At 43.2% G+C, this 26576-nt stretch overlaps 1 protein-coding gene across 7 annotated transcripts in view; it reads right to left on the reverse strand.

Annotated features, from left to right (window-relative positions):
- Window positions 1-26576, reverse strand: part of LOC111176411 (actin related protein 3B) — a 289879-nt gene that overhangs the window by 35161 nt on the left and 228142 nt on the right. For 5 of the 7 annotated variants that reach the window (XR_016394226.1, XR_016394225.1, XR_016394227.1 and 2 more), the window contains one exon: window positions 14800-24753. The gene's annotated coding sequence lies outside the window, so the exon portion shown is untranslated. Of the gene's footprint in view, window positions 24754-26576 lie in introns of all 7 variants that reach the window. The other 2 variants (XR_016394223.1, XR_016394224.1) reach the window with 2 other exon arrangements.

Genomic DNA, 26576 nt, shown 5'->3' on the forward strand with positions numbered 1-26576 from the left:
CAGCGATGATTCAGAACATGCTTTCTTAGGGGTGGTGGTGCGATGAATTTGGAGATTGGGATCAACGTATATACACTAATGTATAAAATGGATAACTAATAAGAACCTGCTGTATAAAAAAATAAATAAAATTTTTTTAAAAAAGAACATGCTTTCTTGCCATTGCTCAAGAAAACTAAAAAGGACAAGAGGACAGTCAAAATAAATCTAACCACTTAGAAAATATAAAACACTCAAATATAACTTCGGGGCTAAAGAAGAAATGAAAGTAAAAATTGCCAATCACGGGTTCTGATATAAGAAATGTTCACATATTGAAATATAGGGAAGTCATTGTGGCTTATACATGAGTTCCCTTGAATTTGATGCTAACTAAAATGGCCTGTTTGTGGTCTATCAAATATACATTGAACATCTGCTTTAATTATTAAAGAAAAGAGCTCACTGACCAGAAGTGAAGAACGTCCATGTTAAAAATAAAGATTAAATGCCCCTCTTCTTGGGACACCAATGCTGGTCCTCCTTTAATGATAAGACTGCCTTCCCAGGTGCTAAGGCCATCCTAACTTACTGTGTACGTGCTGGTCTGTTCTTTTTTATTTTTCTTTTGAACCTTGAAGAAACGGATCCCTGACTTGTTTAATGTTCTTTGTCCTGACAAGATATAAAACTGTGCTGAAAACCCTGCTTCTCCAAAGCAGTTTCTCAGAGCCATCTGGGAAGTGGGCTTCCGGGCTAGTCCTCAGTTTGGCTCAAATAAAACTCTTTTCTATTCTTATTATTGATTGTTTATTGATTATTTTCAGCGACCGTTCAAACAAACAAACAAAACCTCAAGAACCTGGCAGGCCACAACTGAGGCAACAGCTCCTACACCGGCTGTTTGTGTTTCTTCGTCAGTAACTCACCCAACAGCTAATTTCTTCCGACCCTCCTCTGTCAGGCTGCCTTCTCATCTATTTGTGGGAGCCGTTTGTGAAGAAGGGAAGCTTTTGTCACACAAGCTGCCCTGTGTTCTTCCGGTTTATCACACGTGTTTTGATTTGTTTTGTGGTATCTTTGCACGTTCAGAGACTTGACATTTCTACGTGGCCAAGGCTGTCCATCTTTTCTTCATGTGTTTGAGTTTCTAGTTTTTTTTTAATCTTTTTATTGAAGTATAGTTGATTTACAATATTGTGTAAGTTTCAGGTGTACAGCACAGCAGTTCAGTTATATATATATTCTCTTTCAGATTCTTTTCCCTTACAGGTTATTACATAATATTGAGTTTCCAGTTCCACTCAAGCAGATACCCCTTCTTCCTCCAAACTATAAAAACATTATCCCCAAATTTTGTATTTTTAAGATGACTTATGTTTATATCTTTAATATATTTGAAATTTATTTTTGAGTACGATTGGCATAGGATGCCTAGCTTCTTCTGATAAAAAGATTGATAAGATTATATAATTAAGGGCTTCCCTGGTGGCGCAGTAGTTGAGAGTCCGCCTGCCATTGCAGGGGACACGGGTTCGTGCCCCGGTCCGGGAAGATACCACATGCCGCGGAGTGGCTGGGCCCGTGAGACATGGCCGCTGAGCCTGCGCGTCCGGAGCCTGTGCTCCGCAATGGGAGAGGCCACAACAGTGAGAGGCCCATGTACCGAAAAAAAAAAAAATGATTATATAAGATCAATCTTACTTATATAAGATTGATCAACTAGTAGGGCTCTTTTCGCAATTGATCTGGATGGCCACCCCTATCACGTATTGAGCTCCGCAGTCGCATTGCTCACTGGGCTCTCTTTCTCTGTCTCCCTCTTCCACTTTTAAGGACCCTCATGAAGCCATGGGGTCCACCTGGATAATCCAGGATTCTCTCTATTCTAAGGTCAGCTGATTAGCACCTTTAATTCCACCTGTACCCTTAATATCCCACACCACGTGACCTAGCATATCCATGGGTTCCCAGCAAGGAGTAAGAATTATCTTGCCCACCATGGAGTGATGGTTGGATCTCTCACATCTTTCTCTGAAGCTAGAAATTAGGGTCAGCCTGGCTCTGATGGCATGAGGTCATGAGGGGGACCCTACGTGGGCCTGGGAGCTGGGAGCTTGTATGCTGGACGTGAAAGGGCCTGAGAGGCAAGAGAGAAGGGAAGGAGCAGGGGCCCTGCCCCAGTAATTATGGTCCAACAGGTGCCATCAAGGACCAGTTTGGTTAATCAGGTCCATCACATGGGTAGAGGAGAGGGAGATAGTGGACCATCTTTCTCCCTGAGGAGGAATGGTACATCCATCACTTGCCTCCATCCCCTCCGTTTCCCCCACCTGCTGCGTATTTCAACTTCCCAGCCTCCTTTGCCAACCAGCCTTCTGGTGACTTTGGCCAATGTGAGGCTCCCATGGACCCTGAGGAACAGGAGAAGGGAGGAAGCTGCGGCCAGTGTCTCCTTGCTGACTAGAGCCCTCAGAAGTCCTCCCCCACCCAGATGCTCCTAGAACCTGCCACATGGCCCCAGCTTCTGGATTCTGCTAACACTACTTCCCTCGGTTGTCCCCCCAGAAATGGCTGGACCTCCTGTTGTTAATCCTCCTGCTGCCCCTAATCTTTCTCTTGCCTCCCTGCCCCCATTTGACTTTTCTGGCCTTTGTCATTGTAACCAGTTCCCTGTGTTGAATGCTTTCTGTTCAAAGGCCTGGGGTGGTTTCTGCTTTCTTACTGGATTTGGACTAATACATAGTAATAAATCCCTTAATGAAAATGCAAATGTAAGGGACTAGGGCCCTGATAACCAAAAGAGCTGTCATTAGTCAAAAGTAAGTAAGAAATTAACAGGGAACTTAAGTAATTCATACTCTAAAAGATTATCAAAGGCAAAAAATATCAATGCCCTTTGAGGTCTGAATTCTCAGGATAAACTATACTGCTCCCGTTCTCTCAATAATTTCCAACATTCCCACCAGCAGTGAAGGAAGGTTCCCTTTTCTCCACACCCTCTCCCGATGGATCCACTTAAGCAATGCAGTTCTTGTCCATAAGCAGAATTCACACATGTCAAGGAATATCTATGCTATAGAGGTAGTGACCTAAGTTTGGTGTTTATACAAACAACTTAGGGAGGTAGTTAAAAAATGAAAATTTATGTGTCCCATTCCCCAAAATTTAGAAGGTTTGGGTGAGACCCCCAAATCTGCATTTTGGAACCCCTCATGACTCTGACACAAGTAATCCTGGACTCTGTGTTGAGAAACTCTAGGTCTGATCAATGCTCTCCAGGAGGCTACTTAAACATGTTCAGCCTCAGTTTCCCCATCTGCCACATGTGGATAACATGACCTCAGAGAGATGTCACAAGAATTAAATAAGGCTCTGCAAATATCTGGCCCATGTGGGGCAAGGATGGCAAAAGGGCAAAGGGGTTGTATGTACCCTACAAGTTAATTTTTGCTGAGTGTTTAGGACAAAATTCTTTCTTTGATTTTTTAGTTTAACAGTATGTTTTTATGTATTGAGGTGTCAATATTGGTGACTATGTATGTGTCCCAAATTCCTTTAGCTGACATGGAATAGAAATAGTTACTCCAATGCCAACATCAATTTTTTTTTTTTTTGCGGTACGTGGGCCTCTCACTGTTGTGGCCTCTCCCGTTGTGGAGCACAGGCTCCAGACACGCAGGCTCAGCGGCCATGGCTCACGGGCCTAGCCACTCCACAGCACGTGGGATCTTCCCAGACCGGGGCACGAACCCGTGTCCCCTGCATCGGCAGGCGGACTCTCAACCACTGCGCCACTAGGGAAGTCCCCAACATCAATTTTAACTGGGAAATCTCTATTTCAAGTAGAATTTTAAAAGCTATCTGATGGGCAGGAGATCCTAGTTTAATTTATTTTTTAATGGTTCTTAACTTTGTGATCTGGGATAATAAACTAAATGAAGAGAAAATGCCCCAAAACTCAGTTAGAATACTTAAGACTAGTTTAGTTATTTATGTTAAGAGAGTCAGCTCAAAGGCTCAATAATGTTGTAGAAGCTACTTCTTATAAATTTAGTTATAAAATGTTAAAAGCTCAGTGACAATTCTTAGAAAACTAAACTTTGTCATCTCCTGCCTTCACGCCCCAACCTCAGAAATTAGCCAATTAAGAGGGCAGACAGCAGAAGCAAGAAGAACTACAATCCAGCAGCCAGTGGAATGAAAACCACATTCACAGAAACACAGACAAAATGAAAAGGCAGAGGACTATGTACCAGATGAAGGAACAAGATAAAACCCCAGAAGAACAACTAAATGAAGTGGAGATAGGCAACCTTCCAGAAAAAGAATTCAGAATAATGACAGTGAAGATGATCCAGGACCTCGAAAAAACAATGGAGGCAATGATTAAGAAGATGCAAGAAATGTTTAACAAAGACCTAGAAGAATTAAAGAACAAACAAACAGAGATGAACAATACAATAACTGAAATGAAAAATACACTGGAAGTAATCACAGCAGAATAACTGAGGCAGAAGAATGTATAAGTAACCTGGAAGACAGAATGCTGGAAATCACTGCTGCAGAAAAGAATAAAGAAAAAAGAATGAAAAGAAACAAAGACAGCCTAACAGACCTCTGGGACAACATTAAAACACATCAACATTCACATTATAGGGGTCCCAGAAGGAGAAGAGAGAGAAAAAGGACCCAAGAAAATATTTGAAGAGATTATAGTCAAAAACTTCCCTAACATGAGAAAGGAAATAGCCACCCAAGTCCAGGAAGTGCAGAGAGTCCCAGGCAGGATAAACCCAATGAGAAACACACCAAGACACATAGTAATCAAATTGGCAAAAATTAAAGACAAAGAAAAACTATTGAAAGCAACAAGGGAAAAACAACAACATATAAGGGAACTCCCATAAGGTTAACAGCTGATTTCTCAGCAGAAACTCTACAAGACAGAAGGGAGTAGCATGATATATTTAAAGTGATGAAAGGGAATAGCCTACAACCAAGATTACTCTACCTGGCAAGGATTTCATTCAGATTCAACAGAGAAATCAAAAGCTTTACAGACAAGCAAAAGCTAAGAGAATTCAGCACCACCAAACCAGCTCTACAACAAATGCTAAAGGAACTTCTCTAAGTGGGAAACACAAGAGAAGAAAAGGACCTTTAAATACAAACCCAAAACAATTAAGAAAATGGTAATAGGAACATACATATCTATAATTACCTTAAATGTGAATGGATTAAATGCTCCAACCAAAAGACACAGGCTTGCTGAATGGATACAAAAACAAGACCCATCTATATGCTGTCTATGAGAGATCCACTTCAGACCTAGGGACACATACAGACTGAAACTGAGGGGATGGAAAAAGATATTCCATGCAAAAAGAAATCAAAAGAAAGCTGGAGTAGCAATACTCATATCAGATAAAACAGACTTTACAGTAAAGGATGTTACAAGAGACAAGGAAGGACACTACATAATGATCAAGGGATCAATCCAAGGAGAAGATATAACAATTATAAATATATATGCACCCAACATTGGAGCACCTGAATAATAAGGCAAATGCTAACAGCTATAAAAGAGGAGATTGACAGTAACACAATCGTAGTGGGGGCTTTAATACCTCACTTACACCAATGGACAGATCATCCAGACAGAAAATTAATAAGGAAATGAAAGCTTTAAATGATACAATAGACCAAATAGATTTAATTGATATTTATAGGACATTCCACTCGAAAACAGCAGATTAGACTTTCTTCTCAAGTGCACACAGAACATTCTCCAGGATAGATCACATCTTGGGTCACAAATCAAGCCTTGGAAAACTTAAGAAAACTGAAATCACATCAAGCATCTTTTCCAACCACAACACTATGAGTTTAGAAATAAATTACAGGGGAAAAAACTGTAAAAAACACAAACACATAGAGGCTAAACAATACATAATTAAATAACCAAGAGATCACTGAAGAAATCAAAGAGTAAATCAAAAAATACCTACAGATAAACGACAATGAAAACACGACGATCCAAAACCTATGGGATGCAGCAAAAGCAGTTCTAAGAGGGAAGTTTATAGCAATACAATCCTACCTCAAGAAACAAGAAAATTCTCAAATAAACAATCTAAACTTACACCAAAAGGAACTAGAGAAAGAACAAAAAAACCCCAAAATTAGTAGAAGGAAAGAAATCATAGAGATCAGAGCAGAAATGAACGAAATAGAAACAAAGAAAACAATAGCAAAGATCAATAAAACTAAAAGCTGGTTCCTTGAGAAGATAAACAAAATTGATCAACCTTTAGCCAGACTCATCAGGAAAAAGAGGGAGAGGACTCAAATCAATAAAATTAGAAATGAAAAAGGAGAAGTTACAACAGACACCATAGAAATACAAAGCATCCTAAGAGACTACTACAAGCAACTCTATGCCAACAAAAGGGACAACCTGGAAGAAATGAGCAAATTCTTAGAAAGATATAACCTTCCAAGACTGAACCAGGAAGAAATAGAAAATATGAACAGACCAGTCACAAGTAATGAAATTGAAACTGTGATTAAAAATCTTCCAACAAATAAAAGTCCAGGACCAGACGGCTTCACAGGTGAATTCTATCAAACATTTAGAGAAGAGCTAACACCCATCCTTCTCAAACTCTTCCAAAAACTTGCAGAGGAAGGAACACTCCCAAACTCATTCTATGAGGCCACCATTGCCCTGATACCAAAACCAGACAAAGATACCACAAGAAAAGAAAATTATAGACCAATATCACTGATGAATATAGATGCAAAAACCTTCAACAAAATACTAGCAAACAGAATCCAACAACACATTAAAAGGATCATACACCATGATCAAGTGGGATTTATCCCAGGGATGCAAGGATTCTTCAATATATGCAAATCAATCCATGTGATACACCACATTAACAAATTAAGGAATAAAAACCATATGATCATCTCAACAGATGCACAAAAAGCTTTTGACAAAATTCAACACCCATTTACGATAAAAACTCTCCAGGAAATGGGTATACAGGGAACCTACCTCGACACAATAAAGGCCATATATGACAAACCCACAGCAAACATCATTCTCAATGGTGAAAAACTGAAAGCATTTCCTCTAAGATCAGGAACAAGACAAGGATGTCCACTCTCACCACTATTATTCAACATAGTTTTGGAAGTCCTAGCCACGGCAATCAGAGAAGAAAAAGAAATAAAAGAAATACAAATTGGAAAAGAAGTAAAACTGTCACTGTTTGCAGATGACATGATACTATACATAGAAAATCCTAAAGATGCCACCATAAAACTACTAGAACTATTCAATGAATTTGTAAAGTAGCAGGATACAAAATTAATGCACAGAAATCCCTTGCATTCCTATACACTAACAATGAAAAATCAGAAAGAGAAATTAAGGAAACACTCCCATTTACCATTGCAACAAAAAGAATACAAAACCTAGGAATAAACCTACCTAAGGAGGTGAAAGACTTGTACTCAGAAAACTATAAAAACACTGATGAAAGGAATCAAAGATGACATAAACAGATGGAGAGATATACCATGTTCTTGGATTGGAAGAATCAATATTGTGAAAATGACTATACTACCCAAAGCCATCTACAGATTCAGTACAATCCCTATCAAACTACCAATGGCATTTTTTACAGAACTAGAACAAAAAAACTTAAAATTTTTATGGAGACACAAAAGACCCCAAATAGCCAAAGCAATCTTGAGGGAAAAAAACAGAGCTGGAAGAATCAGACTCCCTGACTTCAGAATATACTACAGAGCTACAGTAATCAAGACAATATGGTACTGGCACAAAAACAGAAATATAGATCAATGGAACAGGATAGAAAGCCCAGAGATAAACCCAAGAGATAAACCCACGTACCTATGGTCAACTATCAAGGATATACAATGGAGAAAAGACAGTCTCTTCAATAAGTGGTGCTGGGAAAACTGGACAGCTACATGTAAAAGAATGAAATTAGAACACTCCCTAACGCCATACACAAAAATAAACTCAAAATGGAGTAAAGACCTAAATGTAAGACCAGACACTATAAAACTTTTAGAGGAAAACATAGGAAGAACGCTCTTTGACATAAATCACAGCAAGATCTTTTTTGACCCACCTCCTAGAGTAATGGAAATAAAAACAAAAATAAATGGATGGGACCTGGTGAAACATAAAAGCTTTTGCACAGCAAAGGAAACTACGACAAGATGAAAAGACAACCCTCAGAATGGGAGAAAATATTTGCAAACGAATCAACGGACAAAAGATTAATCTCCAGGGCTTCCCTGGTGGCGCAGTGGTTGACAGTCCACCTGCCGATGCAGGGGACACGGGTTCGTGCCCCGGTCCGGGAAGATCCCACATGCCGTGGAGCGGCTAGGCCCGTGAGCTACGGCCACTGAGCCTGCGCGTCTGGAGCTCCGCAACGGGAGAGGTCACAACAGTGAGAGGCCCACGTACCGGAAAAAATAAAAAAGATTAATCTCCAGAATATATAAACAGCTCATGCAGGTCAACATTATAGAAACAAACAACCCAATCCAAAAATATGCAGAAGACCTAAATAGACATTTCTCCAAAGAAGACATACAGAGTGCCAAGAGGCACATGAAAAGCTGCTCAAAATCACTAATTATTACAGAAATGCAAATAAAAACTACAATGAGGTATCACCTCACACCAGTTAGAATGGGCATCATCAGAAAATCTACAAACAACAAATGCTGGAGAGGCTGTGGAGAAAAGGGAGCCCTCTTGCACTGTTGGTGGGAATGTAAATTGATACAGCCACTATGGAGAACAGTATGGAGGTTCCTTAAAAAACTAAAAATAGAATTACCATATGATCCAGCAATCCCACTACTGGGCATATACCCTGAGAAAACCATAGTTCAAAAAGACACACACGCCCCAATGTTCACTGCAGCACTATTTACAATAGCCAGGTCATGGAAGCAACTTAAATGCCCATCGACAGACGAATGGATAAAGAAGATGTGGCACATATATACAGTGGAATATTACTCAGCCATAAAAAGGAATGAAACTGGGTCATTTGTAGAGACGTGGATGGATCTAGAGACTGTCATACAGAGTGAAGTTAAGTCAGAAGGAGAAAAACAAATATCGCATATTAATGCATATATGTGGAATGTAGAAAAATGGTACAGATGAACCAGTTTGCAGGGCAGAAATAGAGACACAGATGTAGAGAACAAACATATGAACACCAAGGGGGGGAAATGGGGGATGGGGGGGTGGGATGAACCGGGAGATCGGGATTGACATGTATACACTGATATGTATAAAATAGATAACTAATAACAACCTGCTGTATAAAAATAAAATTCAAAAAAAAAGAAATTAGCCAATTAAGAACCAGCCAATATACACAAAAACAGAGACCCCTTAATAATGCAGCATCCAGTTGTTACTTAATCATCATTAAAATGGTTTTAAAGTAAGTTAACGTGCTAATAGCATCGATGCTAACAAGCCTCATTTACTTTTCACATTATGTGAATAATTAGTGGGTAGAGCGCTCTGTCTGAATGGGCTTTGTTGCCTCACTGGGTAAACGTCCTGCAAACTCAATCCACTGCACAGTTATGTCACACCTTTCTGCAGAGTACTGGAGAGCAGGGCAGGGTCAGGTGCAGAAAGTAAAAACCGTTGTGCAAATGAGCATGAAGATACAAAAAGGAGGGGGAAAGAATTGCAAGGGATTCAAGAAAAGCAAAGTGTAAATCAATTGGTTTTGATTGGAATCTATGAACCTGAAGGCCTTTTAGAAACAAGGAAATGTCTCCAGCAGAAAAGAAAGAAGTTTAATAGATCAGTGTGTGGGAGGAGATTGGATTCAAAGGCACCAGGAAAACCTTGGGCCGGCCACCACACTGCAAATGTGGAAACAGGGAATTTAACCACTGTAGGTAGTGACTGACATCACGAGTCAGAGAGAATGGTTGCAATTATCAAGCATCAAGCATGTTCCTGGTCCAGTTTAGATTTCCACAGTGAACACCGGGAATAGGGGTCCCCACATACGGGAGCAGACTTTGTGTCCACATCAGCCTCTTCACAGGACCCTGTTAAAAACATCTTTGGTTGGTGCATCAGTGAGGATGTAATGATGAGCTTAAGAGCTTCCTTCCCTCTGCCCTGCCTTGGACTGGAAAGTTGCTTGTTAGATGTATGGAAGCTTCTCTAATTCTGAGGCCATAGATCTAGAATTCCAAAGACAAAGAAATATATATATCCTGTTTGATGAAATGTAAGTTCATGTTTTTGTCCATTTTCTAATAGAATTGTTTGGTTTTGAGTTTTGAGAGTTCCTTATCTATTCTATATACAAGCCCTTTATTGAACATGTGATTTGTCCATAAACATTCTCTAATATTTTGAATCTGTGAAAGCTTTAAAATTAAAATTCAGTGCTTGCTGGAGTTTAAAGGATTAAATGAAGGTTTCAAGAATTCAAACTTTTACTGTGTGCTTTATTAAAGAAGCAGCAAGAAAGCCTGGGCCCTGCTTTCACAGAGGAAGAAACTAGAGACAGATACAGGACCGGGGATATTGGAGAGCAGGATCGTGAGGTGTGGGCATCTGGCCTGAGCAAGCTCCTGGGAGGCGGGCTCTGACTGGCCCAGCTCACGTGCCACCTAGTGGGCTCTGTAAACGCGTCCTGTGAAGTGCACGTTCACATTTGCCAAACACACATATTCTCACCCAAGCTTCTCTAGAGGAATTAGCGACGCATGATATTTATTTCTCCCCACTGTGACGCCCATCACACATGGCTGATTCTAAGCGGAAACATAGTGCAGGTAGCACTCTCTGCTTCATGCTTTGGGGCTGGTGAACCACCAGAAGGATGCAAGACGGCTGAGACCCATGTTAACGCAATGGACTCTCGTAATAGCTCTTCACCAAGGAGCCTCAAGAGTTTCCTCTTGAGTCTGCTGTATCGCTCACCCTCGGGGGTGATGCTGCACAGGTGGAGATGATCTGCCTTGAGGCAGTGGGTCGGGCAGGTGGCCCAGCAGCCTATCTCTGACCCTGCTTTCAGGACGGAGCTGAGATGGCCACTTCTCCTGGGTATTGTCACCAGTGTGTGCTACCCAAGCGTGTGCCGGGAAAGGCGGACCTCATCCCCTGTCCCATTTTAGACAATCAGAGAACGTTAGAACCAGAGAGAAACAAGGAAAATGGTGACTGCAATTTTTTTCAATGGAAAATAAAGATTTTTCTCTGACACGTGTTTAACCAATAGAGCAAAACACCTGAAATGAGGACCAACATCATTTTCAGATCATCTATTCCAGGATGCTTTCTTACTTTGCAACCCAAATACATAGGGAACATGAATGCGGTGGGTGGCAGGGGTGGGGTAGGACGAGAGGAGGACCCCACAGGTTCCTCAGCCCATCCCCACCAGGCCCCCAGGGTGGCTCCTAAGACTTCCTAGGACTTCAGATCACAAGTCAAACAACACTGAGATGCCCTTCTTTTTACTTTTTTTTTTTTTAATTTGGTAAGTACCTTGTCTTGTGTTGTTTTTTTTTTTAATTTGGTAAGTACCTTGTCTTTTTTTTTTTTAAACATCTTTATTGGAGTATAATTGCTTTACAATGAGATGCCCTTCTTTTTAAAGGCCGAAGAGTACTTTATTGTATGCATATGCCACATTATCACAAAAGGACAAATACTGCATTGTTCCACTTCCATGAGGCATCTAAAATAAACTCAGAAACAGTAGAAGGTGTCGCCAGGGGCTGAGGGAAGGAGAACTGGGTAGTTTCATTTCCACCAAATGAGTAAGTTCTGGAGATCGGCCACCTGTAGGTAACAGCACCATATCGTGCGCATAAAAATCTGCTAAGACGGGGCTTCCCTGGTGGCGCAGTGGTTGAGAGTCTGCCTGCTGATGCAGGGGACGCAGGTTCGTGCCCCGGTCCGGGAGGATCCCACGTGCCGTGGAGCAGCTGGGCCCGTGAGCCATGGCCGCTGAGCCTGCGCGTCCAGAGCCTGTGCCCCACAACGGGAGAGGCCGCAACAGTGAGAGGCCCATGTACAAAAAATCTGCTAAGACGGTAGATCTCGTGTTGTGTCCTTACCACAATAGAAGAAGTAAAATAAAACAAGCAGACTAAACTGTTGCATTGGTTAGGAGTGTTCTTAAAGGACAGCTAATCTATTGAGGAGAAGATGTCATATCACCTTGGCATTGAATAACCAGATGAACAAAGTTCACTTATCTGATATGAAAAAACATATTATGTTTTACATGTTAGGAGGGAAATAATCCACCGAGAAACCCACTACCATGTTGTACAAGTGGAAAAAAAAGTCCAGAAACTGAGGACCTGCTGGAAGACACCCAGTTAATGCAGAACCAGGACTGGAAGCCAAGTTACTTACCTGGTTCCTCATGAAATCCTCATTCTAAATACTTGGGAAGTCTCAACACCTGTTTCCGTGAACTCCTCACACCAGAGGTCAAGGGTTCTTTAATGGGGAATGAAACAAGCATTGTCACCTCGCCCTGCCTTGGCAAGTTAAAAGCTGACATCACAAAAGAAGAAGTCTCAGTGTACAGGAAAGTGCCCGTGGGTCTTTATCTGAGGACCTCAGAAATGCAGCCTGGCTGCTCCGTGCCCACCCTCCCAGGGACAGAAAGAGGACCAGCCAGAAACATTCCCTCTGCTTTGTCTTTCCTTTGCTGAGGCCGTGGAGAAAAGCCTGAGAAGGCTGCACGTCTGCCTGTTTCTCACCCTTGCTGGACGGCAGCAGAGAGGCTGAGGCCCCTGAGGGCAAATGAGGGCTCTAGGGAATGGCTCAGAGAGAGATTCTGAGGATGCAGGAGAGAACTGTCTACCCAGAGGGAGCAGGGGCACAAAGGAGGGCAGCTTGAGCTGGGGGCTTGGGGCCACCAGGCAACAGCCCCAGAGCCCTGGTTCCCAGAAACGGAGAGAGGACAGTTAGGAAAGGGAAGGACACTGTTAAGGGATGACTGAGGTCTAGTCCTTCCCCTGTGCTGACAGCTATGCCTGGGAGAGCAAAGTTATATTTTAGGGAGGAAATCAGATCTCCACCTTCTGGCCGTTTGCCTAGAGCCCAGAGAAATAATACCAGACAATTGCATTTGAGTAGATTTTTGCAAACTCTGCCAAACTGACAGATATGAATTTCACTTCTTCAGGATTGCCCTTTCTAACCCAATCAAGGCAAGATGCTGAGTCATGGCAGAACCCAAGCCACAGCAGACACAGGAAAGAGCACAGGAGGCGTGGACCTAGACCATACAGAAGCCCTGTAAATCATTGGCAAAAGAGTTATTCAACTCCCACAGCCTCTGATCTCCCGGCGAGAAGAGGGCTTTAAACCCCTTGTCATCACAATGTTTGGCATCAACTAGATTTTACCCAGACTCTCGAGGCACCGATGTTAATGAAGACAATAGCTCCTAAAACAGGTTGTCCACAAAACCCGAGTGTTTTCACTCAATAAAACTCTCCCCAGAGACGTAGAAAACAAACTGATGGGTACCAAAGGGGAAAGGGAGGGGGAGGGATAAATGAGTTTAACAGATGCACACTACTATATGTAAAAAAGATAAACAACAGGGACCTACTGTCTAGCACAGGGAACTATACTCAGCACCTTGTAATCATCTATAATGGAAAATAATCTAAAAAGGAATAGATATATACGTATGTATAACTGAATCGCTTTGCTGTACACCTGAAACTAACACAACATTGTAAATCAGCTATTTCTTGATAAAACTTAAAAAACAAAACAAAACTTTCTCACTCAGGTTAAGTCCAAAGTGAATGTTGCTGATCTTGAGTGACTCTCCAAGTAATAAGGTAGGAACCAAGACCCCTTCCATTCTGTGTCACCTCCACTTCCCCCCGCCCATGGTTTCCAAGGTCACCCAGGAAGGTGAAGGAGCCTGGAGGTTGCCCAGAGACACTTGTAGGGGCCAGGACTGGAAGTGGTGCCCATCAATTTCACTCACCCACTATTGGCTAGAATTCAATCAGATGACCAGACCTAACTGCAAGGGGTGCTGGGAACTGTGGTCCAACTGTCCAGGAAGATGGGAAAATACACAGATCTCAGCACCAGAGCCACAGGTGTATCTTGACATGATTTTCCCTAATAAGAAATTTTTCTGAGACCACTAGAGATATCTTGTCCTTCTGTGCAGGAAAATGGATAAAAGTGTACTTCCTTAAAGCCCTCCGAGACCTGCCTGTGATGCTATATGAGATGCTTAATTTTTGAGACTAGAGGCATCCAGCAATAAACTCACCATTTTAATTGTATAATATTTTAGAACTTCCAAAATGATTTCTCAAATACTCTTTCATTTGATTTTCTCATTGCTCTTCTCCCAGTGTCTACACATTTCATTTGGACAAGAATTACTGACTGATTGCCCATTCTCCCAGGCTCTGGTCCGGGAACCAGGGATGCTGAACAGGCGGTAGATTTCCTACTTGCACCATGCTTGCATCCTTGTGAGGAACAGTGGCTTGTAGTTATAAGTAAAAAGTAAATTAACACATACAAGATACTATCAGATGATGGTAAGACCCCAAAGAGCAACAACAGGGCAGTGTGATAGAGGGGGAGCTTGCATGGGGGAACGGGCCTTTTAAAATATCCCTGGGATTTGTTTAATCGGGTATGATGGGATGACAGGCAGGTAAGGTGGCAGGCAACTGACTTCCCTGAAAGAAGCCTTTATTACTCACTGTTACCAAGAGGAGAGGGCAGTCACGCTGTGCAAGGCCACGTGTGGAAGCACCAGATTCGGCAAGTCGCAGAAGGAGCAAGGAGAAAACACAGGCGGGAGCCTTTCTTGCGGTCTCACTGCAAGGAAGGGGCAGGGTAGACAAGCTGAGCAAGCGTAGGACTGGCTGGTGTGAATAAGTTCAGTGGTCTCTAGGCTATAGGGGCCCCTGGTCAACCAGTACCTGGCCCTGGGGGGATTTGGGAGAGGGGAGTATCGGCTTGGTGTGTGAGAGTTAGATTAAGGCGGTACTTGAGGTTGTGGGTTCTGGTTTGGACATGAAACACATGCTCAAAAGCAAGTGTTTTACTTTCTTTAGGAATTAACTGGCCCTGGGACGGGGAGACTCTCCAGGACCAGAAAGGCCCCAAGATGTCAAAGCATCTTAAAATACAGGAAATAGGGCTTCCCTGGTGGCGCAGTGGTTGAGAGTCCGCCTGCCGACGCAGGGGACACGGGTTCGTGCCCCGGTCCGGGAAGATCCCACATGCCGCGGAGCGGCTGGGCCCGTGAGCCATGGCCGCTGAGCCTGCACATCCGGAGCCTGTGCTCCGCAACGGGAGAGGCCACAGTAGTGAGAGGCCCACGTAATGCAAAAAAAAAAAAAAAAAATCAGATATTTACAATTCTCGAGGAAATTCTGTCTTCAAGGCAAAGAAAATGATATCCCACATCTTACTAGATGGAGCTTTTGTAGCCATTCTTAAGGGAGAACAACTTAGGAAATTGTACGTGTGGTCAGGTTTAGTACATTCTGAATTTTTGTCCAGTTCAAAAGGAAAACTGAAGTTTGCCTTTTAAGAAGCTTTGTAAATCAATAAGCAGAAAGAATCAAACAACACCTCAGCAGCAACACAGCTCAGCACAAGTATTACAAACATTGTCTTTTAATAGTTAGTTTTTTAAATGACTAAACAGAAGAAATACTATATCCTTTGTCCTTTTTATCTATAAACTTGGTCCTGCTGGGCTTCCCTGGTGGCACAGTGGTTGAGAGTCTGCCTGCTAATGCAGGGGACACAGGTTCGAGCCCTGGTCTGGGAGGATCCCACATGCCGCGGAGCAACTAGGCCCGTGAGCCACAACTACTGAGCCTGCGCGTCTGGAGCCTGTGCTCCACAGCGAGAGAGGCCGCAGCAGTGAGAGGCCCGCGCACCGCGATGAAGAGTGGCCCCCACTTGCCACAACTAGAGAAAGCCCTCGCACAGAAACGAAGACACAACACAGCAAAAATAAATAAATTAATTAATAAACTCCTACCCCCAACAACTTCTAAAAAAAAAAAAACAAAAAACTTGGTCCTGCTAATTTAAAAAGAAAAATTGTTAAGTAGCCAATAGTATATTTCCTAATTTTGATTCGTGTTTGTCTGGATCTCACACAAAGTAGTTATTTTCCAGTTTCTAGAAGAGGCACCTCGTGATTATCATTCTTAAAAATACAGCCAGATGTTCATCTTAGAGGAGATTTCCATGACTAGAGGTTACAATGCTGTATTTTAATTGCCAGTCAGTATCTCGTCTCCACTTATCTTTGTATGTCCTTAAGGCCAGGGACATTCTCCAATCTCTGGCATCTCCAATCTCATTAGAGATTGGACATTCTCCAATCTCTGGTGCCGAGCACACTGTCTGGTGCTTAATAGATGCTCAAATCTGTCAAACGCATGGACGCCACCTGTCTGTCCTGCACCCAGTGCTAAGCAGATGCCTGGCACATCATTAAGAGATGCGGGGGCGGGGGGGTGAATCTAAATCTCTAAAGATTTCCAAAAGGATTTATTTTCTGGCTCTTCTGTCTAGAAAATTAATTTCGGTTCAAAGTGACACGCTGGACAGAACGAAGACAAAAATGCGTGATTGAGCCATTCCTGAGCAGCGATCATTACCACTGCTACACGATGGAACGACCAACGCTTCCCGATGAGTAGTTCCTCAGGTAACATTGTAATAATGCTGAAAACTCCTTTCATCGTGAATCATTTAGAGCACCTGCTACATGAAACCATGTCCAAGTCACATGGGGCTTCAACAGAGCTGTCCTCTGCATACAGTCATCACCCATTTCTAAGTTGTTTGCTTTTATTCTCTATACGGAGGGGGGGCGGCGGGTGCCCCTTTTTAAGAAATCTTTTTTCCTTAAAATGATTGAGACTTTCAAAAACTCGTTCCTTAATCACATCATCTTTCTTAGTGAAAACAGAAATTCTTCATCTTACACTTCCTCCATACAGCCTCCCTCCGACTCTGAGACCAGGGAAGAACGAAGCAGGAAGACGAGTCATATTTTCATTACGTTTTCCATGGAAATCCCACCTCGGACCATCGGTCGGTGATCTGAAAGCAGGAATAATAACACCTGTCTCATGGGCGTCCTGCTTCTTCTGCATCCCCACAACTCCAGGGTTTAGGAAGATTTGACCTGATTTTCAAGGTTTGGAGGTTGTACTTTTATCTTCTTGGAGCAACTGAAGAGTGGTTAAATGATGAAAGTTTCCTTTGAGGGTCCTTTCCTGAAAATAAACTATTTATATCTACAATCTTCCTCATCTTGGGAGCAAAAAATAAGCTCACACAGGGCTCCTCCGAGCATATTACTACGCTATGGCAGAAGCTTCCGGAACAATACTTCTTTTCCTATTCCAAGTCTGATCCACTAACCTAAGCAACCTCTTTAATGATTTTTTCTGTATTTGTAATCCATGTTCCTGGAACATTAAAGCCATGAATGTTCTTTTGTAAGTGAAAACCGCCTTAGATCGTCACAGACATACATGGAATGGGAACAGTCCACATGTCCAACTACAGACTTGACCAAAGACCAGAGGTCTCCGGACCTCTCAGCCGGCTGTCAGTGATGCTGAGACCTACTCCTGCAGCATCCTTCCCTCTGTGCCTTGTTGCCATGTGCCCACAGAACTTAAATGCTGCCCTAGGAAAGTGAGGAAGGAAGAACCCTAAATTCATATGAAATGTCTATCACCCTGATGGAATGGTGCCTCAAATTAGACATGAAATTTTGGAACATAAGTTACATTTTTTAGGCACCCGATTTGTAAGTCAAAATTTGAGCCCAGAATATGGGAAGGCTTATCTAGAATCTCCAGGAATACGCAGACAGTCATGAATTGATAAAAAGTCCTACAAATAGAGCCAAGTGCCCTGGAAGCAGTGGCTGTAACCCAGGGTGGAATAATCAGATTCAGACGTCATGGCCAGCTTGCAAAATCACAGACAACGATGAAGCTGTGACTGAAGAACTGCAACAAAATTCTGTAAGATTGGTCATCCCGAAACAGAGGGAAAGGGAAAGAATGCAGGCTTGTTGTACTTTCTTGTAGATTCGATTTTCTGGACAGCAGAAGAACACCTGAAAAGCGAAGAATGAGGCTTACACCTGCTGATTCGGACTAAGGGGTCCTCTAAGTATCGAACCTCTTTCTGTAGAGAGAAATGGCTCCAGCACCACCAGATCCAGCCACTGAAATGCCATTTTCCCGCCAAATGATATGCCCCTTGATCGGCCATGAACATTGAAGGCTTAGGGGATGTGTGGAGAGGTCTTGCTTGGAGAAGGCCGTACTCCAACGCAGTTAGGAAGAGTACAGAGGATTTCTAGGAGCTGTTGGTGTAGGATGGCCTAACTCTCCTGTGGTCTGGAGTGGGCCAGAAGCAGCAGGAGACCCTGGCTCTGGAGGGGCATTGAGGGTGACACTGGGGCATGACTCTTCACCTGTCTTCCTGGATTGATGACACAGGACCCCAAATCTAATCAGTGCTTGCCCTCAGAAATTGGACATCATCCCAGAGAAACAGAAAAGGGGAAACCACAAATTACTGTGACTGGTAGAATGAGGGCCTGAATACAAATTAAGTCCAGACGTTTAAAAATCTGTGGTCTGAGACTCTCATTTACTATAGAAGTCTATGATTTTAAACCACAAATTATACTTCACAGTGTAAGTACAATCTAGTTCCCTGTGCACAACTATGTTGGTTGCCAGTGGTAGCAACAAGCAACAGTGTTACCTTCAGGTATAATGACCTGAAGAACAGATTCCTTCCCCAGGAATGCCCTCACTCCCCAGGCAGGCTTTGTCATGTGTCTTGCCTTAATTCTGGCCTCTGAGTCTTCTGACAGGTTAGCAGGGATTCTTGAACTTTTATTGCTCTGTCTCCTAGCTGGCATTGTTATCTGACCTCCTACACTCTGGAATCAGAGTTCCTGGGTCCACAAGGCCTTGGCTGAAACTCTTTGAATTTGATCTTTGGACATTTTGACTTAGAGCACTACCAGCCCAACCTCAGGCCCATCCCTCAACCCAGACCTGACCCACTGTGTCCTCTGTCTCTGGAGGACACAGAGAAGACCCTTCTGAACTGAGACAGCACCCCATCCCCTCAAAGAGCTATGTAAAGAAGAGCAGGTGAAAGGGCAATTAGACCTGAAGAAGAGAAGTTAAAACTGGAGTATGAGGTAGGATTTCTACATTTCCCATCAAACTAGATGAACATATCATGATTGCTAAGGCACCAACTCACATATTTATTCAGAGCTGGCCACAGAAATTATTTTCTGTTTCAAAGCAATGGAAAGAGTTGAGATGAATAATACATCTTTATCTATGCCAATATTTAAGACAACCAAGCAGCACTGTGCTGTTTGTTCAAACCAGTCTGGGTTTTACATTGTGCATGCAAATCTACATTGTGCATGAGTGTTTCAGTAGCAATTTCTTTTGAAATGTGAAATTGTTTATGATGCTGACAAAAATTCAAAACAATCTACCATCTATAGATGCCCCACTGTCATGGATTTTTAAACACATTTATTATCACAGAGTCACCGCAGAGAAGAGAGACCACAAATGGAGCACAAGTGTGCTTCCTTCATGAAATTTCCCAAGGATATTCCTTTTGCACAGATTGAGAGTCTGTGAGCAGTTCTGATTCCCACGAGAGACCCACGTTCAGACGCAGAAGAGAGAGACTCTGCAGCTCAATGCTACATAGGCGTTTGCTTCACCTCTGGTTGCTTCAAAGGTTTCCAGGACAACAGTTCAAATGAAAAGGAAACATATCAGTAGCTTGAACATAGATCTACGATTCTAAGCCATGAATTCCAATGGTGTTTCCAAATCACTACCCAGAATCAGAAAACAAACTGTTACGTGTTATATGTTATGTCTGCATGTCCCAGTGAGATCTATTCTTGCCAGTTATTGGGAGAAAATTCTATGGGGATTCAGAGTCTCGCCAATTTGCCCCAGTAGTGAAGTTTTATACATCCAGTGGTCCGGGGCAAGTCAAAATGCCCCTCCACCGTCAAGACAGGTTGTTGCAACTTGTATCACCTGCCACCAAAAAAAAAAAAAAAAAAAGGCATAGTGACCTTTTCTGCAGCCTTTCAATTAAACTGGTAATAGGCTAGAACAAGATTCTGAAGTCTGACATATGCTATTTCCAAAATCCAGGTTCAGGTGTGTACCAGGGCAGAAGAGAGTTCTGCAGCAAATCCAGTGACCCGCCCAGGTAGGCCACATGCCCGGCAGATCCAGGTGCCAGGGTTCCAGGAGTAGATAAGTCTCAAGCAAACCCCAGCGGGAGAGTTCCGGAATAAACCTCTGCCTTCTGCTGCATGGAGCTTCCTGACTTGGAAAGCAGTGCCCGGATTGTAGCAGAGATTAAGTCCTTGACCGTTAGTGGGGAGCCTTGGAGTGAGTATTGCCCATCACATGATCCCACATGGGGCCAGAGTGTGCGAGTCTTTCCAGCCTGCCTCACTCGGCATGCCAGCTGCCCCAGGAAAGGTGACATGAGATAGCTCTCTGCAGCCCCGAGAGCGGGGCAGCAGGCTCTTTTTTTTGAAGGGGGATCTGGGTGAGAATCTCCACATCTAGGATTCTCCTCTTAATGAACTGATTCCTTTACCACTGTGAAACATCTTTATCTTTGATAATATGCCTTATTTCTCCCATAGTCTAATTTGTTGGATATTAACATACCCATTGCAGCTGTAGGAGTCCGCTTGGGCTGCCACAACAAAAGAACCCAGGCTGGGTGGCTTAAAAACAGAAACTTATTTTATCACAGTTCCAGAGGCTGGAAGTCCAAGATCACGGTGCCAGCTGGGTTGGATTCTGGTGAAAACTCTCTCCTTGGCTGCAGACGGCCATCATCCTGCTGTGTCCTCAATGGCCTTTCCTCTGGGCACAGGTGCAAAGTGGGAGAGGGACCTCTTGTGTCTCTTCCTCTTCTTATAAGGACACTAGTCCTATAGGATTCAGGCCCCATCCTTTTGACCTCATTTAACCTTAATTACCTCCGTAAAGGCCTCATGTCCAAATGTAGTCACGTTGCGGGTTAGAACTTCAGCATACGAATTGGGGGGAACCCCATTCGGTCCATGACACCAGCTTTCTTTCTAAGATTAAAGTTTGCATGATAAGCCTCTTTGTCCTTCTCCTTTTAACTCATCTTTTGTTCATGTTTCAAATGCATCTCTTGTAAATAACATTTATATGATCTTGCTGCTTTTCTTTGTGTATCATTGCTGCCTTTTAGCTGGATTGCTTAGTACATTTCTATTTAAGATAAGTATTGATACAGTTGGGATAAGTCTACCACACTGCGATGTGTTTTTTATTAGCCTTATCTGTTGTTTCCTTTTTTCCACATTCCTTTCTTCTGTTAGATTTTCTTGATTAACTGAGTTTTTAGTACTCCTAAATCCATGTTAACACCTTTATTAATTGTTTTTTAACTTCTTCAGAGATTTCCCAACTTGACACAAGGGGGCCAGGCCTTTATACCCCCATACCAATCCCCCAGGAAAAGGGTGTGACCTGGAGCAAGCTGCCTCCACAGCACAGGCAGATCCTGAAGGGAGATGACGACTAGGTTGCCTGCCACAGCAATGGCAGCAGCAGGGGAAGCAGGGCCCTTATTCCTACCAGGTGATCTGTGTAGCTGTGCTCACCACGGAGTGTACGCTGAACATTACAAATGCAGCCTTGTTTACTGTATGGATTTTGTTGTCTTTCTTTCAAGAATATTGAGGTTTGTTTCACCAGGCAATTAACTTACTTGCAAATCACCCTAGTCCTTTGGAAGCTTATTTTAAAATTTCATTATGACGGGTCTATAGCAGTGGTTATCAACTGGGGGCAACTTTTTGATTGTCATACCTGTGGGCTGCTACTGGCATTTAGTGGGTATAGCATGCTGGTTAAGGTCGTGATCTAATGGAGGGGCCATAACGTTGATTGACTTGAGTTGATTTAAAGACATGTCCTATGTACGATCAATAACTTTGATGTAATAAGTAAAATTAATGAAATTTAATACGGGCTTCAACTGTTCGTGGGGAAAATAACTGAATGCACAGGTGTGTGGCTTTTGCATGGTTGCTCTCCTTGTGTGTCACTTCCATACAATGATTGAATCAGGAGGTCTGGGGACTGTCGGGTTCCTCCTCTGTCAGGTTGTTCAGTCCAAACTCTTGCATATTTGTTTCTCTAAACTCAATTATTCTACAGGCTAGTACCACATTCAATTACACATCTCACAATATTCAAAATGGCTCATTTGTTCTGGGAATTACATGCCTCTAATTTATCACAAAAATGCTGACAACCAGCAGAATGGTAATGAAACACAGCCTGCCACCAGCAGGCTTTGCATTCTCTAGAATGCAAAGCGAGATGGCACGTTTAAACATGGCTACAGTGCCAGTCAGGTGCCAACTGTACGGGACCGAGTGCCGTTAGGTGTAATGCTGGTTTGTATTTATGCCACTCACTCCTCCAGAGAGCTTTGCTGTAAACCTACAGCCTTCGGGGATGTTTCCTCTTTCAGCCTGAAGGACTCGCTTGGTCATTCTGCCAAAGGCACCTAACCACTTCCAAATAACCATTTTGCCACTGACAGTAGATGTCCTTAAGACACGGCAGTGATGCCCCGTGACGGACATCATGATGTGCCACCCAGATCCTCCTCCAGGGATGAAGGATTTGTCCCCCTCCCCAGAAGATGGACCTCCCTCAGCTGTCACCCCCTCTGCAAACTGCCCTCAAATGAAGAGAGCTCCTTCACCCCAGATCACACCGCTGGGGGCATAGGAAGCCACACCTCATGACGGGCCACCGTGGGAGGAAAAAGGTCGGGGCACCATGGGACCACCTGAAAATGCTCCAGCTTCCGAGCTCCCCGGGCCATCAGCTGAGGTTGTTGTTGATGCCCGAATGCCAAGGTTGCCTCAGCCATGCCCACTCTCCTCCCTTCCACGGGCGTTGCTCTGGGAACTGCTCCTTGTAAATTTCCTGTAGGCAAGCCTGCATCTCAGAGCATGCTTGGCCCCATTTTCCCTTTTCCATCAAATTTAAACTGCTCACCCTGGCTTCCAAGGCCCCTAGAATTCAGCCCCACCTTCTCCGAACGTAGACGTTTAAGGAGGCCAGACTTCTCACTCTTCCCCACTCATGCCACCATCATTTCTGCTTCTGTGTCCTTTCTTTCTCCTCCAACATGGGGAATTTTTACCCTAAATATTAACTGCTAAGCGTAAGAATGATAAACTCAATAAAGAAAGACTCAGAGTCCCTCGGACATTGGTCTAGATGAGAATGGAACTAACATACAAAGACGGTAGCCAGTTTTGGTGGAAGAAGAAAAACCATCACTCTCTCTGCTTCTCTGAGAATGATTCAGGAACATCACAGCGATGGTCTCTGATCCAGCCCTGAGCTCCCAAAAAAGGATGAGAGAAAAGGAAAGATGAGGAAGCAGAGAAGGTGGGAAAAGCAACCCTTTACATGGGCGGCAACTGTACCAGCCCAGTCAGTCTCCCATCAAGGACCGCTCTCAGGAAAAACCAGGTGTCCACACTCTTGAGAAGATTTCCACTCTGATGCCTGATAATGGATTTGCTTTCTGCAGAGCGAGAAGGGGGTACGGTTGAGAAGAGGGATTGTTAGATACTGTTATACCCTACTCAGCTCTCAGCCCCACACGGCGCTCAGAGAGTCAGGTGCCTTGGCTGAGAACAGAGTTAATAACTGCAAATCTTCTGTTTCAACTGCAGTGGCCTTTTCACTCCATTGCAATACCTCTAAAATATCATTAGACTGACACCAAATAGCACTTTTACTGTGACAGACACACCAGAGACCATAATTTAAATTAAAGGATTAATTATGTAATGGCGACATTTCAGGCAACTTGCAGAATTGTAGTTCACATTAAACAAATGCAAATCCTTCATAATCCTTTTTTAAAAATACTTAAAACTGATTTTTACTCGAAGAAAAGCCAAGTCTCCAAAATCAATGAATATAGTTCTAAACTCTTAATTACATTTTCTCGGGTAGGCTCATTCTTTCACACCGTTTTACCTGGGGCCTGAAAACTTTTAGCACAGGGTTGAGTTAGCACATGAGGGGAACTCCGGGCAGTATCGATCCAACAAGAATCCTACAAATAATGGTTATTGAACAATGCTATAGAATATCTAATTTTCAGCCAACAAAACAAAGGCTTATTAAAATATTTAACTATACTGAAAGCCTGACATTGATAAATTGAGTTGTTCAACAGAATGAATCATTTGCATTTTAAGCTCTGGTGTGTTACATCACGATTTACTAGCCATTGTAATCTACAGTGAAAGGAAGTAGCCCAGCAAGGAAAGATCATCAACAGCTTACCAATTTTCATGATAAAAGTGTTCAGGGGCTTCCCTGGTGGCGCAGTGGTTGAGAGTCCGCCTGCCGATGCAGGGGACACAGGTTCGTGCCCCGGTCCGGGAGGATCCCACGTGCCGCGGAGCGGCTGGGCCCGTGAGCCGTGGCCGCTGAGCCTGCGCGTCCGGAGCCTGTGCTCCGCAACGGGAGAGGCCACAACAGCGAGAGGTCCGTGAACTGCAAAAAAAAAAAAAAAAAGTGTTCAGGATGTGGCTCTTTGAAAATTACTGGAATAGAACACATGAGGTTTATTGGCAAACATAGTGTATATACCAGGATTTTCTGAGGAGCTTATAAAAAATACAGATGCCTGAACCCACCACAGATACACAATAGACTCATCAGAGGTAGACACAGGCATCTGCTTTTTAATAAGTTCTCCAGATGAAGCTGCTGAAGATGAAGCTTGAGAACCCCCATTAAAATAGACAACATTGGGACTTTCCCAGTGGCCCACCTTCCAGGGCTTCCCTGGTGGCGCAGTGGTTAAGAATCCGCCTGTCAATGTAGGGGACACGGGTTTGAGCCCTGGTCCAGGAAGATCCCACATGCCGCGGAGCAACCAATCCCATGCGCCACAACTACCGAAGCCCACACACCTAGAGCCCATGCTCCGCAACAAGAGAAACCACCGCAATGAGAAGGCCGCGCACCGCAACGAAGAGTAGCCCCCGCTCGCCGCAACTAGAGAAAGCCCGTGCACAGCAACGAAGACCCAATGCAGCCAAAAATAAAATTAATTAATTAAAAAAAAAAAAAGAATCCACCTTCCAATGCAAGGGACGTGGGTTCCAATCCCTAGTCAGGGAACTAAGATCCCACATGTGGCAAACTCCAGAGCCCACTTGCCCTGGAGCCCACATGCGTGCCACAACAAGAGACAGAAAAACCCACACGCCACAACTAGAGAGAAACCTGCGCACTGCAAGGAAAGATCCCACATGCCACAACGAAGATTCCGAGTGCCACAAGTAAGACCCAATGCAGCCAAAAACAAAAAAACAAAAAAACATCATATTCCTAGGACTGATCCTGGCAGACGTTCGTTCTCTTTATCTTAGGAAGTTTTTCCTGTCCTAAGAACTCTGGAAATCTGACTTCCTCCACGAAGCCTGCTTGTGTCACTGGGGGAACATTGGCAATTGCTAAAACCATACACGAATCAACCCCAAGACATGCATCCACCCAACAAAACACACTACACACGTGATGACAGTACTGCGAACAGTTTTACCGATGAGAAAGTCTCAGCGTGAACGCCAGACTCTATGCAGCAGGTATGTCATTGTACTACTGGGGTTAGGTGGAATTAAACACATTTCGGTGCATGATTGGAGCTCACAGCAATATCAACGTCTATCCCCTCTTGCAGAAGTAAAAAATGACTCAAAAGTGAAGTCATTCTCTGGTTTGTAAACAAAATTTACAAAACAAAATTCATAGAGTCATTGTTAACTATTTTAATTATTGTAATAAATAGGAGAGCACATTACTTATGGAGAAACAGTTCTCCAGTTCCATGCATAATAATTGGATTATTAGTGGCTACATGAGCTGCCCTCCTTGTTGAATGCAACCATGTATCTTTGCAACACCTAGCCATTAATAAATTACCATTTAAAATTCTGATCACAAAGATTTTTTTTCATAATATTAGGTTCAATTTGCATATTTGGTCTCTCCAACAAAATGGGGGCCAAGTAAGCATCTTTTAACTGTTTCAAAAGTCATAGAAATGAGAGACAAAAAAAACCCTACTAAATATTACAAGGTCATAAAATGCACCGGCTCTCTCCAAACTTTGCTGCTAATTGTGTACAAACCCTCTACAGAAACTCACAAAGAATCAGTAATGGAACTAACAAATTCTCCCGTTCTTTCACCCTCTCCCTCTCTCTCTCGATCTCGTTTCTGCCATCAAGGCACAGGTAGACCTGGGACATGGTGACACCCTCTGGCCCTGGATTCCCAAGAAATGCTAAACCAAAAGAGGAAAGGCT

The sequence above is a fragment of the Delphinapterus leucas genome, chromosome 9 (genome assembly GCF_059928025.1).
Source record: "Delphinapterus leucas isolate spDelLeu-1000000601 "Yukka" chromosome 9, BTC_Dleu_Yukka2, whole genome shotgun sequence".
In the NCBI taxonomy this organism is placed as follows: domain Eukaryota; kingdom Metazoa; phylum Chordata; class Mammalia; order Artiodactyla; family Monodontidae; genus Delphinapterus; species Delphinapterus leucas.